General features: G+C 38.2%; 2 long non-coding RNA genes across 3 annotated transcripts in view; both read left to right on the forward strand.

The window, feature by feature from the left end:
- The window catches only part of LOC116069203, a 6571-nt gene extending 670 nt beyond the window's left edge, over positions 1-5901 (forward strand). The window contains exons 2-3 of one of the 2 annotated variants that reach the window (XR_004109906.1): positions 1301-1363; positions 5859-5901. This is a non-coding gene — a long non-coding RNA (uncharacterized LOC116069203). Of the gene's footprint in view, positions 1-1300; positions 1364-5430; positions 5703-5858 lie in introns of those variants that run through there. The other variant, XR_004109905.1, reaches the window with a different exon arrangement.
- Positions 5902-7053: 1152 nt separating this feature from the next.
- On the forward strand, positions 7054-19302 carry LOC116069204. Its single transcript, XR_004109907.1, has 2 exons — positions 7054-7188; positions 19027-19302. It is a non-coding gene; the product is annotated as an uncharacterized LOC116069204 (long non-coding RNA).
- The last annotated feature ends 660 nt before the right edge of the window (positions 19303-19962 follow it).

Genomic DNA, 19962 nt, shown 5'->3' on the forward strand with positions numbered 1-19962 from the left:
GAGAGAGAGAGAGAGAGAGAGAGAGAAATAGAGAGACTAAGACAAACAGGCAGATTAGAAACTGGTCAAAGTTCAAACAGTGTCCATTTTTGTGGACTGAATCACTGAGACTACAAGAAATCAATAGCACATTTCTTAAGCCAAGAAGAGAAAATTGAAACAGTTGGAGATGAACCTGGAGTCCATTAGCATTCTCTATAAGGAGCCAGGAAGCAAATATTTTAAGCTACTTAACTTTCTTCATTACTGTCTAAGTTATACACAATATGCAAATATATTTGAGGTCTGTATTCTAACAAAAGCTAATTACAGATATCTAAATACAGATGTGAAGCTGGATTTGGCCTAAGGTTCTTTAGGGTTTTTTGTTTGTTTCTTTGTTTTTTGTTTTGTTTTGTGTTTCTTTGTTTGTTTGTTTTCTTTTCTTATCCAGAAAGTCAAGGACCACATGTGGAAGGCTCACTGTGCACACCAGGGTCTAACACAGAACCTTCTTAACATACATTTGTTAAGGTGATCTGTGTTGTGGTAGAGTGACCATGAAGGTATTTTGCTTTGCTGTACCAACAAAGGAAACAAACAATGTACTAAGGAGGAAAGAGGCAAAGGAGAGATGAAAGTGAGAATGGGACATGTCACCTGCAAAATGATACAGCACCAATGTTGTAAAATGAGGAGTTAAAAAAGTATCCTTAGCAATTAATAACCATCAAAATAAAAGATCGTTAAAATGCAATGAAAGAAAGGATACACCCACACAAAATGTTCTGGATATTAGCTTATTTATTTATTTGTTTAGCATCTCATTCTATATTTCATGGTAGTCTTCTGGCCTTAGCTTCTCCAGAGTGGGGAATACAGGTGTGACCGACCTCATCTGGCTTCTCTGAGTGTTAGGATAAAAGACTTTGGAGCAGAAATCTTCAGGGCTTAACTTTAAGGGCTACTGTTCTTAGCATTTTATGTTTGTAGTTAAAAAGTATTATCTCAAGCTTGATTCAAAATCTATGTGCTAGAGTATTATAAATCTACCATCATTAAATCTTTGAACTATTTCAGAAAGAATCAAACTTTTTTGACATTAAGTAGATAAAATAACCAGCTTGGATATTTTTAAGTGGGTCTGTTGATATTTGTCCAGACTTTTATTTTAATTGTTTTTTTCTAGAACTTATGAGCTTAACTTTTGTGAATTTCCAGCTTCACTTTATGAATTTGGTGGCAATCATATGACTTCAATATTTTCCCTTTATTATTAGTTTTCAGTGTTTACTTTGTCTCTCTCTGTTATCCCACACAGGGCTGTTGGAGGGACTCCATGGTGATTTCAGAGGATCTCTTCTCTAAACATTCCTGTCCCGAGGTAAATGCATGAATGAATCCTAGAAGGAAAGCATCGGTGTCTTTAGACTTCATATTTAATTCTCTGACCTTTCCCTGTGTTCCCCTGTCAGTCTTAGTTCATGCAGTCATTTTCAACATTAGAAATTTATTTCCTTTTTGTTCCTATCGATCATCTTTGTATCATTCGGTACAAGCCGAGTGTGTGTAGTTTGTTGTGCTTATGTGAGGGAGAGAAAACCAACACAATAAAGATGCCCACTCATATCATTGAAGCCTTGCTTGAGATAATTGGGGCAGAGAGGAAGGACGGAGTAGAAATTGAGGAAAAGGGTTTCAGCCTGAATTTTCCAAATTGGTTATTTATCTGTTAATTCTTTATCTTTCCTCATCACCATGTCTGAATTCAGAAAGTCTTCCTAATGATAATAAACTGTGTCAAGAGCAGATGGCTGATTTGATGGGATGAAAATAGCTGTGTCAATTGAGGGCATTTTTTCCCTTACCCGTTTTGCTTTCCATCATTCTTGGGTTGGTGGTTCATGATGCTCCCCCCCTGTACAGAATGTTCCCTCAGCCTAATAAAATACAGTGAATCTCTCCCCCAAAGTAGTTTGGGTCCTTTTCTCTGACAGACTTGAGAAGTAGCCTTTTGATATTATTTTTAAGTAATTTCCACCTTTCTTGCCTTTTCAGTTTTTGTTAAGTTACTTTTGGAAGGATCAGTTTACAACAAATGTTTAGTGTCAGGAATTTTACAGTTTCATGGGCCCTGACAGCTTGGCCTGAGAAGAGGTGGCATTACGTCAATTGTAAACGAGTACGCTGTTTACATACTAATTAAACTTTGTACTAGTAGGTGAAAGAGTGTCATTTAGAGCACCCTATTGTTGTGTTCATATGATTGTTGTCTATTGAAACCATCCATTGTCTCGCATTTTGTAGCCTCATCTCCAAAATGCCATTTCATAACCTTCTACTTAAAAACACTCCCCTGCCGCTCATTGTTAGATACTCAGAATATCTAACAATAAAGAAAATGCTGTGAGTCACATGCTTTGTCATACTCCTAGTTTGGTGGCAACAATGACAAGGCGGGCTTGTTAACTACATCCTAAATGTAAGCCATTTGTCTAAAAAGTCCTTTACATTTTAAATTTGCCCAATCTTCAAAAGAATATGAGAATATGTTTTATAACATTTTGTTCCTGGAGAAATTGAAGTTGCACATTTCATAAGTGTGGACATGGTAACTCTGTTATCCAACCTTACAGCTACCACTGTTACCTACAGCAGCATCACATGACTTTGGTTTCTTTTTTTTGCCAAGCCCATAGATTCACACACTACTCCTCTGTTCACACTGGATAGGGGTCACTTTTTGTTCATTTACTAAGGGCCAATGTATTAAGCAATAAAGTAGTCATGCGCATTATCAGTCTGTTACTTCATTTCTACCATCTAACTCACTACCATTTCAGGCTCACATACAGGATACCTTTCCATAGACTTCCACACGTGCTCTGTGAAGCTGACTCAGGAATTCTCAGTGTTGCTAGCTTATGAAAGGAAAAGTGATTAATAGTCCATTTAGCTATTTTACTCTCTTGCTTCTGCAGAAGGTAGTTGATTAGATTTGGCTAATGACGTTTTCTCCTCCCCTTGTTAGATAAGGAACAGAATCAACAACGTGTCACATCTGTGTGGGAGCGGGCTCAACAAGAGCCTCAGCCACATAGAGCAACATTTGATGTTTCTGACCATTTGCTGAATTGGTTGGGTGGAGGCCATCTATGTGGATGCTTCTATCCTGAGAGCACAAAGCTTTAGGCATTGTCAACAGAGTGTCATCACTTCCCAAAAAGGAAATAATAGAAAAGGGTGGATGAGATGCCTCCTGGGGTAAAAGCACTTTCTGCTAAGCTTGGTGACCTGATTTTAAGCCCTAAGACCCACATAGTGGAAGGAGAAATACAACCCTTACTGGTTATTCTTTGGCTTTCATACATGTTCCATGCCACATGTGTGTGTTCACACAAAATTAATTTTTTTAAATGAAAATAGCAGAAATGTCCTTGACATCTAACATCAGAATACCTTACTATGAGGTTAAGCATGTGACCCCTTCCTTGTTTTTTCTTTACTATTTTCAATAACCTTCAAGGTTGAAATAATTCCATAATGGAGTAAAAAAAAAAATGCAGGGAAAAGAAAGACAGAACATACAGCTTAGCTTTGCATAATTTCAGCAACCAGAACACATTTCTTAAATGTGACATAGTCTTGCTCATAGACATGCCAAAACAAAAAAATACAAATCTAAAATTTGAGCTGATAACTTAGATAGTGGCAGAGATACCAACTTGTGAAAAGTCACAATTTTGCATTGTGCTGGGAAGCCACCTTCTGTGGGGGACTACTGTCACTCTTTAATACCCAGCAGAGGCACCCCGCTGTGCTTTGTCAGTCAGGAGCAACATCCAAGGTTCCCTGTAAAAGTAATTCACACTTTTCTCACAACACTGTTGCTTTAATTACCACTGAACTCTGCGGATGCTCAGGCAGGCCTGGTAGGACATGGCAGAGACAGAGACAGAGGCACTGAAAAAGCAAATGGCTTTTCTTCTCCTTACTTCATGATTAGCAGCCTATTTTTGATGGAAGTGTTCCTAGTTCTGAAGGCTGGACTTAACTTCTTTTGGCACATTTATTATCAAGACATTCACAGGCGCGCGCGCGCGCGCACACACACACACGTGTGTGTGTGTGTGTGTGTGTGTGTGTGTGTGTGTGTGTGTGTATGCATGTGTGAGTATGTGTATGAGAGAGGGAGAGCAGCAGGGGGAGGAGTAGGGAGGGAGAGAAAGCTAATTAGAAGGTTTGGTAAGGAATGAATTTCTCATCTTTCCTGTTTTTGTAATACAAATGTACTAAGCATTCAGTGTATGTATTCTTGCTGGACAAATGTCAATTTGTTTATTTACTGTGGATTTATTTCTTCAGGATTAGTAGACATAGCAAATCACATACCAAAGGAAATCACAGAAGTGCCAAAATCTACCAGTGCATAAAAATAATAGACAGAGATAGTGCTTCATAAATAATATGAAGACAATGTTGTAGGTTTAACATGTATGCAGACACACTTTTCATTTTACATCACAAAATATTTTGCCAATGAAATTATTCCCACTGAACTGACTTCTAAAATCTCCTCCACATAGATTACCAGAGCAAGTATCTGTAATCTCATGTGAACTTTTAGAGATGTGATAAACAGGCCTATTACCCTTAATAAATTATTTAAAGAATCTCTGAGTTTACTCCTGGTTCTAAAATTTCATGTTGAAATAGAATTGAGGGACTAGAGAGATGGCTCAGAAGGTTAAAAAAAAAAACCTTTGCTTGACACATGACCTGAGCTTGCAGGCCCAGAACCCATATAAAAAGCTAGGAATAGCCACGAGCATCTATGACCCCAGTACTGTGCAGTGTAGAGACAAGAGGATCTCTGGGGCTTGCTTGATTCCAGCCTAGCTGCAGATAATGTAAGAGACCCTGTCTTAATCGAATAAGGCTGGGAGTGACAGGGAAGGACACTCCAAATCCTCCTGTGGCCTTTCTGTGTGCCCAGAGATACACTCATTCACACACCCTACACACACAAATGTAACTTCAGAGATCATGTGTGGCCCTTATTCATATTTTCTCCTGTATTTATCTTATTAAATTATATACTCATTACCACGTATAATAATGTGTTCTTCCTTGGACCCATATTGTAAGAAAAGATGAGCTCTCTGTAGGATAAATACCCATGAAACAGCAAAGTCCAAACAGTTGATGCTCATTTATTCAGTTAGATGACGCACTGTGTGACAGTTTAAAAATTTAAATTTGGCTACATCAGCTGGACGTGGTAGAGCACACATTTAATCCTAGCACTTGGGAGATGGAGGCAGGAGGATCCCTGTGAGTTCTAGGCCAGCCTGGTAAATTCCAGGAGAGCCAAGATTTAAGATAAACAAACAAATAAATAGACTGTCACTATATGTTTCTGTTCATGTGCTTCTCTTCCATTGTTAACAGATGTGTTGAGGATGATCCGCTGATGTATGGGTTCACATTCTTTCACCTTAAAATTGGGAAAATCTTTATACAAGTTTCAAAGAGAAATAATAAAGTGAATGTGAGCTTTTAGGACCCAGCTTTCTCCTGGACCTCCACTGGGAACCTAGAAATGATTCATCAGAAGTCTGGCTATCCTCTACCCTGACAGCACATAGAGGCAAGTGATAGAGGAGCCACAGTGTATCCAGAACCTGACTGACATAAAGCACTGTAGCCTAAGTGCTGATACAGACACCACGACACAGCATAAGACCACGTTATGCTGCTACATTTGGGGCAATCTGTTATTCATAAGGAAGAGTTGTGATAACCAATTTGGGGCATTAGAAATCATAATTGAATATGAGAAATTACTTTTCTATACTTTTGTTTTGTTTTGTTTCAAGACAGGGTTTCCCTGTGTGTAGCCCTGGATGCCTTGGAACTCACTTTGTAGACCAGGCTGGCCTCCTGAGTGCTGGAATAAAAGGCAAGTGCCACCATTACCCAGTTTATATTCCTATTCTTATACATTTTATACACTATGGTTATAAAACAAAAAATACAGACACTTTTGTGATATTGATTAAAGCATCCTGCTTTAAAATTAAAAAAAAAAGCCTAATTTCATCAGAACTGACATAATATGAATTGAACATATTTAAAGTCTATAGTTTGACAAGTTCTGACATAAGTGGGTACCTCCAAAGCCATCATTATAGGTAAGGCAATGAGCCATTGTTAACCATGAATGGATAACCACCCTCAAAATTTTCTAACATCCCTGTGCTGTCCTTCATTCTTGTACCCAGGCTACTGTTACTCCACCTTCTAATTTCAGGTTCATTTGCACCTTTAAGAATTTTACATAAATTGACCATACAGTTTGTCCTCTCTTTTGTTGTTTAGGTTTTTCTTCTAGGGAAGTTATCTGTGATTTATCTACTTGTTGTACAGATCATTTCTATTACTGAGTACTAATCAACATTTGGACATGCTATATTTTATTTATGTAATAGAATTGGTTCGAGTTTGGGACTATCAACAAGTGCCACTGTTGTTATGCATGTATGGTTAAGTTTTTGAATTGATATACATACATTTTCTTTTTTCTTTAGAAAATACTTAAGAGTAGAGTGGCTTACACCCTAGCCTGTAGTCCAAGCACATTGGCAAGAGAATAATATGAAACAGTCTCAGAGCTATATGTCTGCTATATTTCATTCAGTTATTCTGTCCTGTTGCCTAATATCAATGCCATGAACTATGTCCTCAGCTGTAGATATAACAAAATGATTAATATATATTCATTAATTATTAATACATAATTGCATGTACATGTATGTATATGTGTATTATCATATGCTACTTTTCTTTTTACTTGTTTCAGATAGAATGTTTAATATGGTACCCATTACTACATATTGATACTGTCTCATTCTTTTTATTCATCCTTGGTTATACCATTATTAAATGGCAAAAGCATATTTGCCTCCTCTTTGTATTTTTTAGAAATATGTGTCACACATGCAATCAAGCCCTGCAGTGAAGGCCTCTGGCATTTGGCTTTGATGCAGATTCTATAGTTTAGCAATGTGAATTTAGACATGCTACTTAACTTCTCTGACTATCATGTTTTCATCCTTATGAAGTTAACTGCAGTGGGACACTGGAGTACAAGTTTCACCAGATGGTCCTACAGCAAGAGTGGAGTTCATGAACTGTACTGAGCTCAAGGTATGGAATATTACAAATTCCCCATAAACCACTGTGGTATTGATCAATATTCATGCAGTTTTAGGAGCAGCTGAATGAGAAATTGTGTTAAAATCTTGGTTAAAGGGGGCATGGAGAATAGCTGGTGTGCCATTGCCTAGGCTGGTAATGAATGTGCTTTCTCACGTTTTCGTAATAAACTCTGGGTTTCATTTCTGTTTTCTAGTCCTGTCATTAGAGAATTGACATTCTCGAACCTTTATACCACACAGAAGCTGTGTGTAAGGCACTGGGAGAAAACATTAACTTTGATTATTAGAGATGATGCTCTCAGAAAAAGCTGTTCTCTTCCGTAGGGCTGAAGGTAAGCCACTGTGTGTGAAATCTAGAGCCAGAGCCCACATAAAAGTGCCCTGCAGCAACTGGCTTAATTACCTCTATATCTACAGGTAGACCAAGGCAGAGAACAGAGTCTTGCATTAGAATTTCTTTAGAATCAAATGTTTTTTTTTTTTTTTTTTTTTGTGGTTTTTCGAGACAGGGTTTCTCTGTATAGCCCTGGCTGTCCTGGAACTCACTCTGTAGACCAGGCTGGCCTCGAACTCAGAAATCCACCTGCCTCTGCCTCCCAAGTGCTGGGATTAAAGGCGTGCGCCACCACCGCCCGGCTCTAGAATCAAATGTTTAATTAGGAAAATATTGAAGAGCTTTTCTGTTATGTCTATCTCTCTGTCTCTGTTTCTCATGTCTGTGTATGTGTGCATATTTTGCATTAGAAAAGTTTATTGAGTTTCAAAACTATTCCTTTGTTTTTCTGGCAATTTGAGTCTTCATGCATGTGTTTTTATGTATAGACACTGTGAACTGCATGAGAGTTTCAAAGACATTTAGCTGTTTGAAAATAAAGACAGTTAACGTATACGCTCCCAATGTTAAAGATCTCGCTGTACATTACAAACCTGACTGGGCCCTGGTTAGATTGCTATGTGTTCTGTTATGAAAGTGGCCACCAGAAATGTTGGGTGACTATTGCATCACCAAGATAGAAGTATGGTGCCTAAACAGGGTATGTTGACTTAGGATTTTATATAGTACTGTCTTAAGACACAGGACAAAAAAAAAAAAAAATGTTCCTGCCCTGAGAACTATGCTTTGGTGGACTATAAATTTTACCTCTCTGGCCACAATTACTCATTCTTAAAGAGTCAAGTGTCCAAAGAAGGAGTAGACATTTTCAACTGAATCCTGATCCCCTACCTATATGAAGACCGCAGATCCCCTGCCTGTGTAGTTCCAGACCCATGTTCAGAGTGTTAGGATTTGAATATGAACCAGCATCTGTAGGTTCATGTATTAAATAGCCTTTCCCTAGCTGGTGGAACTGTTTTCAGAGGCACTAGAAACTTTAGAAGGTAGAAAAATACGTCACTATGGACTGGTCTTTAAAGGTAAACACAATCCTCAATTCCTGTTGCCATGAGGTGAATAGATTTCTCTGCAACAGCATACTCCCTTTCCATGGTGTTCTGCCCAAACATGGATGAACAGGCATGGAGAAAACCCTCTGAAACCATGAGTCAAAATAAATTCCTCCTTTTTTTGGTTGTCTGCCTCAGGTACTTCGTCACAGGAATGAGAACTGTAAATAAGACATATGGCCCCTGAATGTGAGTTTCTCTCCCGGAGGCCTGAGCTTTTTGCATAATCCTTACCAATGTCATCTGTGCCCTGAGCCTTGAGGCACCAGGCTATGGAGATAAGAAGATGCTGTAAATGTTCATATGTGAGGGCCCCCTGATGTTCAGTCATGGGACAAGGGGTATGATAGGGGCTGGTGTCTCATTTTCTTCTTGTGCCTCTGCTTTCCTGTGGCAGCCACTTCCACGAAGCCCAAGGACTCTGAAATGAAGCCCATGCATCTATAGTCATTATAATATACTAATAAAGTTATAAACATAGAGTCTATTTTAGGAAACAGTTTTCTGCCTCATTATCATATACTAATAAAGTTATAAACATAGAGTCTATTTTAGGAAACAGTTTTCTGCCTCTAATCCTAATGAAAATGTTTCAGCATAAAATGAAACTTCTACTCGTGTTCTTCCCATGGGGCTCTTCCTGAGTCCAGGATAATTGTTATTTTGTGTCTTTGTTTCCCAGGTGTTTCTTCCTTCCAGCTCTTGTTCCCCCTCTTTTGTGTAAACTGGGAAGGCAAGGCAAGGAGGGGAGGTTGAAACATTGATAAATTAGCCAGACTTTGTTCCATATCTGTCTCTACCTGTAGCCTTGTGTGTAATTTCAATTTCTTCAGCCATTGCAGAAAAATCCAAGGGAAATTTGATATTCTCCTTGTTCGATATGTTAAGAGGAGACTCGGCAATATGGTTTTGTTGGATCTCAAGTCAGTCTCAGTGTATCCCTTGCCCTATTCCCAAGCAGATATGAATTCTCCAGTTGCTTTACACGTCCCCAAGTCTCTCTGGGGCTTCTTGTATTCTTATCAACTTCTACATGAATGTCTTTGTCTTCTCCATCAATGTTCCTGCTGCTGCTGCTGTGACACTCACTGCCACCAACTGATGCACTGAGAAACACTAACTCCCTTCTTTTCCATCTTGTGAAGCCTCCTTGAAGATGCAGCTTATGATTTCTCTCTTCATTGGGAGGACTTAGGAATGCAACAGTCTTGCAGGCATTTAGAATTCAATTCAATGGTTTGTTGCATATGACCATGTTACCCCATATGAGTCACTGAACCCTTCTGAGCCTCAGTCAATCTTTAAAGTGATGTAAAACATGCTTTCTGCTGAGACAATTAACTGATGTGATTGATGTGATGTGATTGATATACAGCATGTAGTTTGCTATTAGATTGCATCTCGGATTGGTTCCAAAGGTCAACTTAGGCACTGATTATGTGAGACAGTCATATTTGTAACCCCCTACACATATACACATATACACACACACCAGCAAATTAGCCAGAATAGCATCATAAGAATGCTAAACCATAAAATCTGAAGTATTAGTTGAGTGTTATCAGTTAGACAGATTCTAGGACATTAGAAAATGTGCCAGAGAGATTGATTGAATGGAAGCTGAGACAAGCATTTAAATTAAATGAGGAAATCTGATCTACATTCATATCTTGAATTCTTGCATAGGGGCCTTAGCCCATTTCTTTTAGATAAAGCATAATGTAACATCTTAAATAGTCCCAGCATTCAGAAGGCAGAGGCAGGTAGATCTCTGAATTTGAGGCTAGCCTGGCTAACAGAACAGGTTCCAGGACAACCAGAGTTACACAGAAAAAAACTATCTCCAAATCAACAAAGAAATAAACAAAAACCAAACATACATCTTAAAGCACCTCAGTGTAGCAGAACGGAAGCAGAGACATGTTGCCAAGAAAATGTTAAGACTTCATTTCTGACTTTAGGACTTAGTTACCAAAGCAGGCTTGCTGTCATACCACACCTAAGCTCAGTATAAATTAGTTTTACCCAACGTGGCCTGTGCATTGAGTCAAGTGGTGTTCATTTTTAGGTCATACTCATATTCCTGATTCTTTTTCCCCTTCTCCAAACTATACAACTCTTTCATAATGATTTTACTGAGTGACTGCACTCTAAAGTGAAGTTCCTATAAATTTGGCAAAGTAATAATATAATAATATTACATTAAGGGGTTGGGGTTCTCCAATGCATATGTACTTCTTACAAGGATGAATCAGGCAAGCTGCTAATCAGAAAACCCATTGGAAGGCACTGGCAGAAGCCAGGCTGGTGGTAATTGTCAGCATTGTTCCTAGCACAGTGTGCCGCATAGAACATACTCACCAACCACTATCCACTTCAGTCAGGGCTGCCATATTCTGAGAACCCTTGTTTGAAGATGCGCTGCATGTTCAACACAGAGTTGGAAAACAGGCAGTGGTATGGACAGTCTCCAATTAGGCATAAGATTTTAATCTACTTTGCAGAACTAATCGAATGGCTGTGCTCCCCCAGTGTTCATGTGAATTGCACCCTAGCTGGAGGTTAACGGACTAAACAATAGCAGCAGCAATTAAGTGGATGTAAATGAATGTGATAGGCTAATTCTCACAAGGAGAACGTCAATGTGTCAGTGTCAATGCAGGGGTGCCTAGGATAAAGAAAGAATTGACTGGGACACAGAAAGATTGAGCAGCAACCTTGTGAGAACATGCATGTCTCAACTAAGCCAGCTTGGAAACTCTTTGGATATAAGCAGGAGGAATAAAAATAAGTAATGACCACAGTTCTATTCTACATATCCTCCTGTGGGAGGAAAAGAAAGAAAACACCATACTTTCCCATAAATATGCTCACACTATTATTCCTCGTAGTGTAGCTTGACTATGAAATAGATTGCTGGATGTGGAACAGGGCAAAGCACAAATGTACTACAATAAGGAGAAGGACATTTTCATGACTGGGGAAGCTGAGACCTTAAAAGAAGACAAGCTTCCCTGGTCTTTTTCATATTTGGAAATGGGTCTAGCTAGCAGTTAGAAAGCTACAGAAGTTTATTGCTGGCAGGTTTCAGCAGAGCCTAAGAGACAGTGATTGTGGAGCAATAAGAAAATGGAATTTTCTTTAATTTCTGATCTTTTGTACTTTGGTTTCTTTTTCTTTTTCCTTTTTTCTTTTTTTTTTTTTTTGAGAGGGGGAGCAGATTCCAGCATTAAAAATGTGGTATAGGACTTGAAGAAAACAGGAAATCTAAAGAGTCAATTGACTTGTGGATCTAGAAAATTCTGTCTAGCACCCACAGGCATTATTTAAAGGCAGTTCAATCTGTTTGAAAGAATATTGCTCTATGAATGCAATGCATTCAGCCAGATGTAGCCTTCTGCCCTTGAAACATCTCACAGCTCATCTGAAATAAAGAGAGGAGGGAGGAAGCTCTATGCCAGGACTTCTGACCATGAGGGAACCAAAATCTGCCTTTCTTTCTTGTGTTTTGTTTTGTTTTGTTTTGAGATGCCTTTCTTTCTTAGCTACTCACAGTAAACATTACTGGGTATATTAGCTCACTAGCCTGTGATAGATATTATAGGGCCTAGTTCCTAACATAATGCACGTGATCAAGGAGAGAAAGCCAGATGCGTAAAAGAAAAAAGACTATTATAATACCACTTATGAAGCAATAGTCTTTTACTGAAAAATGGTTTCTCAATAGACAACTGAAGCATGGGGACAAACCAAGCCAAATTGTTCATGATTGGTAGATTGAGGGAATAAAAGTAAAATGTTTTATCGATTACCCAGAAAAGGAAGGAAGATAAAGACAATTCAAGAAACTTTCTCTGGTATATGGTCATAAGATCTAGAAAAACAGTTCAGACTTAGAAACAATATGGATGTCAGGAAGCATCCCAGGTACTTGCTATCACACAAACATCCTATACAAAGCTATTAAAAAAAGCTACCCATATATGCAGTGTGACCTTCATGTGGGTCCTGAACATCTAGAATGGGAAACCATTCCTAAGCTGTTGCCTTTAAGTGGGATATGTTCTTCTACCTGGGCTGCTTGGTCTGGCCTCAGTGGGAGAGGAAGCACCTAGCCTCACAGAGAATTGAAGTGCCAGGGTCCCCCACTTGCTCAAAGGAGGAGGGGAGTGGAATGGGGAAAGAATTGTGGGAGGTGGTGACTGGGAGGTGGGCTATGAGCAGGATGATGCACAATATAAAAGTGAATAGGTAAAATAAAATAAAAAAAAAACAAAGCCACTCATGAAATACACACACACACACACACACACACACACACACACACACACACACACAATGTTTGTCAACTTTTCTACTAATTTTTGAAGCTATTTAATAGAAATCTGCATGTTTTTATATCTACCAGGACTACACCTATGGCTTTGGTTGTTTATATAAAAAAAAACTGTATCCGAAAAAGCTTGAATTTTAACAAAGTAAACTTGAGGCCAGTTCAATTAGTTAAGCAGCTGACCTTACTCAGCCTCTTTGCCCTGCCTTTTTAGAGGGAAAACTACAGAGAGATGAAAAGGGTATAAATGACATCTTACTTGGTAGGTGTAGACAGAAGCTTTGGAAACATTGCAAATTAGCTATTTGTTTCTATCAAATCAGGAAATGAACAACAATGAATGGCAAAGGTTGAACTACCATGCTTCAGTGACTTACACAGTACCCTGAGTTTGGGAAGCACAAAAATCTTTTAAGCTGTAATGTAGATAAATCAGATTTGAATGCAGATTTGAATATACATGTAGGGACTGCATATGAACAGGCAAGAGGGAAGAAAGCAAAATAGATTTGAAGCAAAAAGTTGAAGCAGTCAAGAAACCATTGGCCAATGAGTTAAGTATGTGCAGACAATGTAGTGAGTAGTAGAACAACCTTTATGATGGGAATAAATGCAGGACCAATGGAGCTTGGGGTAGGGCCTCACAAAACCAACATCATGCAAGGGCATGCATGACAAAGAAAGGCAAGAGTGTGCCATGTGTTTGACTCTAGTGAGACAGAGAACTGGCTTCATGTGAACAGAGAAGCAATGCCTTAAACATACATCTCAATGCACTTTGCTGCTATTTACAAGTGGAAGATCATTGCAGAAAGAATAAATTCTTTCTGTGTGGGAATTTAGGTAAAAATGTACTGGTATCCTGATGTAGTCAACAGGTGAGAACAAGAAAACATATGTATATGTAACCAGCACAGGGGATCCATCTGTAGTAGTGTGTTCTTTTTGAAATTATGAAAATAACAAGAGTTTAATGTACAATTATCTTAAAATTACTTACTCTTGTTAAGTGATAACAAACAGGGCCACTCTTCAGTCTCCTTTAGTTCCCTAGCTCCTGAGTTTTCCTAGTACCTTCAGAGGCCACAGGGATTAGATAGAAAACAAGGATGTATTCTGATGGTGCTGAGAAAGAGGTGTGGCTTGCTTCCCTGCATGAATGCAATCTAACCATAGACACATATCAGGCTCACCACATCTGAGTTCTCAAAAGTAAAAAAAGCAGGGTGGGTATCTTGTGTGGTGGACCTCATATGCATTAGCAGGTCACACAGGACACAATACTGAACAGAATACATTGTATTGATTAATTCATGATAATTGAAGTAATTATCAAGACCTTTTTGGTGACGTCCCATCAACCCAAAATTCTCTTTATGGAATTATTGTTATTTAAAAGTTATTTTAGGTATTGGAAATGATTATTGTAGCAAAAATGAATCAAACCCTGAATATATATTTATATGTGTATATATGTGTATGTGTGGTGTGTGTGTGTTTATTTCAAATTCCAACCACAAACTTAATACAAAGAGTGTGAAGTAAAGAAGAGGGAAAAAAGAAAAAGAAAAAGAGAAAGATAGATGGCATGGGCTATGGTAGTGCCTGCACTTAAGGGGAGGGACCAGGAGGGCTGTGAGTTGAAAACCAGCCTCAGCTACAAAGTGAGGCCATGTTTCAGAAAGACAAAGAGTAAAGCAAAGTGAACGGACAAAAGCAAACAAATAAACAAACAAACAAGCAAAACCTCCAGAAAGAATCCCAGATAAAGTGTGGGGGAAGAAGAAAGCGAGAAGGGCCTAAGGACCTTGGATAAATTCTAAATCGACTTAATAAATTAATGTATTGGTACCCATCTCTCCCAGAGGTTGATGTTGGGTATCTTGTAATTCTCTCAATTTCTACCTTGTTGTTTTGAGGTAGCGTCTTTCCAGGAACCTGGGCTTCACCATGCTCATGCAACAAGCTTCCAGGATGCTCCGGAGCTCGCCTCTCCAAGCTCTGGGAGTCCATGTGTGAGCTACAGCTTTTGTCATAGGTACTATGGGTCTCAAAACAGCTTCTCAAGCTTGAACTTTTCCTCACTGGAATCTGGTTTTTAAAATGTTTTGAAACTGTTTTAAGATATGGAAGAAAATAACTGTAATCCCCTAATAATGTCAATAAATAATATGAAAATATTCACATATGTGCATATATACTGTCTACTTTTGTGTATTTAAGGGAAATAAATCAAATTTGAAACACCTTTGACCATCAATACTAAATAATAGTCCACATGATCTTTTGTTTTGTGATCAAAAAGAAAATAATCACCAGTCTGTCTGGGCCAGTGCCCTAAGCAGACCTTGGGCCCAAATTTTGCAGCCAGTCCCACAGCATCCAGAGGTGGCTCCCCTCCCAGGCACTCTGATATGCCCAGGATCAGAGGATTGGAGGTGAGGAGGACACATCTGTCCCGAAACTGGGGTCATCTGGGACCTGCAGGATGCAGGTACACAGGAACTCCGCCAGCCCAGTGGTTCTAGTTGCTTCCTGTCTGTCTGGGCCGGTGCCCTGAGCAGACCTTGGGCGCAAACTCCTCAGCCAGTCTCATAACACCCAGAAGAAGCTCCACTCCCAGGTGCTCTAACAAGCCCAGGATCACAGAATCACAGGATTACAGAGACAGCTTGACTCTGAGGAGTTCTGACACAACCAGGATCACAGGGAGGATAGGCTCTAGGCATATTTAACAGGGGCAGGTAGAACTAGAGATATCCAGATGACAGGGGGCAAGCTTAAGAAAATAAACAACACAAACCAAGATTACTTGGCATCATCAGAACTCAATTCTCCCACCATAGCAAGTCCTGGACACACCATCACACTGGAAAAGCATGATTCATATCTAAAATCACTTCTCATGATGATGATACAGGACTTTAAGAAAGACATAAATAACTCCCTCAAAGAAATACAGGAGAACACAGATAAACAGCTAGAAGCCCTTAAAGAGGATACACAAAAATCCCTTAAAGAACTACAGGAAAACACAATCAAACAGGTGAAGGAAATGAACAAAACTATCCAGAATCTAAAAATGGAAATAGAAACAGTAAAGAAATCAGAAAGAGAGACCACCCTAGAGATAGAAAACCTAGGAAAGAAATTAGGAGTCATAGATGCAAGCATCACCAACAGAATACAAAAGATAGAAGAGAGAATCTAAGGGGCAGAAGATACCATAGAAAACATTGACACAACAGTGAAAGAAATTGCAAAAAGCAAAAAGCTCCTAACCCAAAACATCTGAGAAATCCAGGACACAATGAGAAGACCAAACCTAAGAATAATAGGTATAGAAGAGAGTGAAGATTCCCAATGTAATGGGCCAGTAAATATCTTCAACAAAATTATAGAAGAAAACTTCCCTAACCTAAAGAAAGAGAAGCCCATGAACATACAGGAAGCCTACAGAACTCCAAATAGACTGGACCGGAAAAGAAATTCCTCCCATTACATCATAATCAAAACACCAAATGCACTAAAGAAAGAGAGAATTTTAAAAGCAGTAAAGGAAAAAGGTCAAGTAACATATAAAGGCAGGCCTATCAGAATTCTCACCAGAGACTATGAAATGTAGAAGATCCTGGGCAGATGTCATACAGACCCTACAAGTACACAAATGCCAGCCCAGGCTACAATACCCAGCAAAACTCAATTACCATAGATGGAGAAAACAAGATATTCCATGACAAAGCAAAATTGACACAATATCTTTCCACAAATCCAGCGGTACATAGGATAATAGATGGAAAACACCAACATAAGGAGCCAAACTATACCCTAGAAGAAGCAAGAAAGTAATCTTTCAACAAATCCACACAAATGTAATTCCACCTCTTACAACAAAACAACAGGAAGTAACATTACTTTTTCTTAATATCTTAATATGAAAATTAATATTACCAAAATATCCTAATCAATTGAAATCCAAAAATATGAGGAATTAGAAATTTGTTGACTGTCATCCAATGATTTCTCTAATTTGGTAATTGGAGAAATAGGTCCAATATTGTACAATCCATGAACAAAACTATTCAGAATCTAAAAATGGAAATAGAAACAGTAAAGGAATCAGAGAGACAACCCTGGAGATAGAAAACCTAGGAAAGAAATCAGGAGTCATAGGTGCAAGCATCACTAACTTTCAGCTTGTTTGTATGTGACAGTGCCTTGCTGTGTACAACATAATGGTCTTGAAATCGTGTCTCTCCTACCTCAGCCTCTCTATTAGTAGTATTGTTTATTTCATGTTTTTACACTATACTATAGTTTTCAGAACAGCTTACATATTTCAAAAGTATTTATGTACCCAAAAGAAACATAGACGATTAACTTGGGAAGTGGCTTGTAAGAGAACAACAAAGAGACTGAATGCTTTGCTTGACGTTTGTAACTATTGTATCAAGTTTTAAAGAAGAGGACTTCATAAGTTACTCTTTCTCTGAGATGAATGCTTTTCAAAATTATCACAGTCAATGAACCAGATTCTTATCCACACCTAATGTCTGTGCCACCCTCCAAGCAGAACCATTGTTCATTGAAACAGTTGGTGAATGACTTTATGGATAGACCATCTTAATACACACACTATTTCATAAATGAATGTAATCTGTTCTCTGTGGGCTGAGAATAAAGACACTCACTCAAGTCAATTAGCTTTGACCATAGCAGGAAGTCTGTATCCAAAAATTGTGCCTACAATTCATTCCTTGGAGCAGCAGAACTTTCAACTCTCAGCTTAGCTAATGATGGAGATAAAATCCTTTAGTGATGTGAGGGTCATTGAAGTACAGCCTTATTACAATGAAATCCAATGTCTAAATGTTGTTCTTATTTTGGGCTTGTACCACAGTACGAGCCAAGATTTTAAGCTCTACTAAATACAAAACAAACAAACAAAAATACTTTATCTATGTACATTTAAAAAAATTACTAGTAGTGATATATTATTTTAAAATGTACAGTTGATATGTTTGGAGTTATTTAATACTTACATTAAAAAAACGTATGTATTTTCAGTATTGCTGTAGACAAGCATCTACATAAGACTGTTAAATTGAATGTTGTTTTATATCAAACAAGTTTTATAATATTTGTTTTTATTGTTATGACATTTTATAAATTTTAAAAAATATGACAAAAAAGTATTGTAGGTATTTAAGGGGGGACTCAGGGAGGATTTGGGGTACAAAGGGAAACAAGAATGTGATTTAATTCTATTTACTTAAAATATGTTTTTAAATGTTAACAAATTCAGATAAATTGAAATCATGTATCTTTTCTCATCATAATGCAATAAAACTTAAATCAATAAAAATAAAGATAGGCTGTACACCAAATGTGCAGTCCAGATTTTGTGTGTTGGAAACTTAATTTGAAAAAAATTACAAAATTATTTGATAGATGATTGGATATTTTTATTTTATTTATTCCTTATGCACACATCAAATTTTTTTCTGGAAGCATAGTGCATAAAGTAGCTTATGTTGAACTTTAACTACTTCACTTCAGTGCATGTCTTTCTGTTCATTGTAAGATAGTATGTTTGTTTTGCTCCAAGCCAAAAAAAAAAAAGATAATAAAGATATGGCATTCAGTACAAGTTCGTATGTGTGTCCTAAGGGTGTTGGCCAGCAGACAGGTAGTCATATTTATGCACATTAAATGGATCTTGTTCTCAGCCTATTGCATAGGGTGACAGAAGATACCTTTGTCCTGTCTAGAGTGCTGGCTAATTTTTGTCAAAATTAAACAACTGGAATCATCTAGGAAGATGGAATATTCACTGAGGGAAAGCCTCCATGAGATTGGTTCATGGGCATGGATCTGGAGGCATTTAGTTGATTAATGATTTATGTAGGAGGGCACAATGTTTGATGAGGGATATCATCATCCCTGGGCATGCAATCTGTGTTTGTTTAAGAAAGCAAGCAGATCATACCGTAGAGAACAAGCCAACAGCAGCATCCTTACGAACTCTGCTTTGTTTTCTGCCTCTAGGTTCCTGTCTCGAGTTCCCTGCCTTGACGTTCCTCAATGATGGACGTAACCCATGAGCCAAATAAACTCTTTCCTCCTACAAGTTGCTTTATGTCAGAGTTTTATCACAGCCACATAAAAGCAGAGTGGAACATCTAGGATACCAAGTGTGTTCTCTCAAATCCCCAGAATTCTGCATCAGCTGCCATCCACCACAGATGATAAAAGAATAATGAAAAATGCAAGTTCCTGTTTTGTGCCTGAGTGAATAAATGCTACCAAACATTCTGATTGTAATTGTCATTATTTTCTTTTTCTTTTTTATCTTTTTTTGTCTTAATGTGTTTTATTATAGAAGAGAGAGAGAGAGAGAGAGAGAGAGAGAGAGAGAGAGAAAGAGAGAGAGAGAGAGGAGAGAGAGACAGAGGGACAGGGACAGGGAGAGAGAGAAGGGGGGTAGAAAAGTAGAGGCCAGCCATGGCCACGTGGAGAGATGAGGAGGGGAGAGAGGGAATAAGAGGTGAGAGTAAAGACAAGAAGATAAGAGGTTGAGAGACATTATTTCTATTTATGACCTATGGACCCTGTTTCCACCCACAGGGAGATACTAACATGTTGGATATGAAGCAGAGTTTGTGGAATATTCTTGTAAATATACATACTCATACACAGTAGAATATATAAAACTAATATAGAAATTTAAGTCTACCTCCATGACGTTATTGCAGTGTGCTAATGTGACAATAGCAGATTTCTTTAAAAGAGGTAAATATATTATAAATTCAAATAAAAATATTTTTAAGAGAACGGAATATTTGTAAGGAAGATGAGTGAGTGTTTATTAGTGTGCTGTAGAATTAAAAATGCAGACACAGTATTTAGTAATGTTGTACTGACAGTGCACATAATCACACACCCTCCCTCAAGAGCTCCTGCCCTTGCCATGATCTTTATTAG

This window comes from Mastomys coucha, unplaced genomic scaffold (assembly GCF_008632895.1).
Source record: "Mastomys coucha isolate ucsf_1 unplaced genomic scaffold, UCSF_Mcou_1 pScaffold22, whole genome shotgun sequence".
Classification (NCBI taxonomy): Eukaryota; Metazoa; Chordata; class Mammalia; order Rodentia; family Muridae; genus Mastomys; species Mastomys coucha.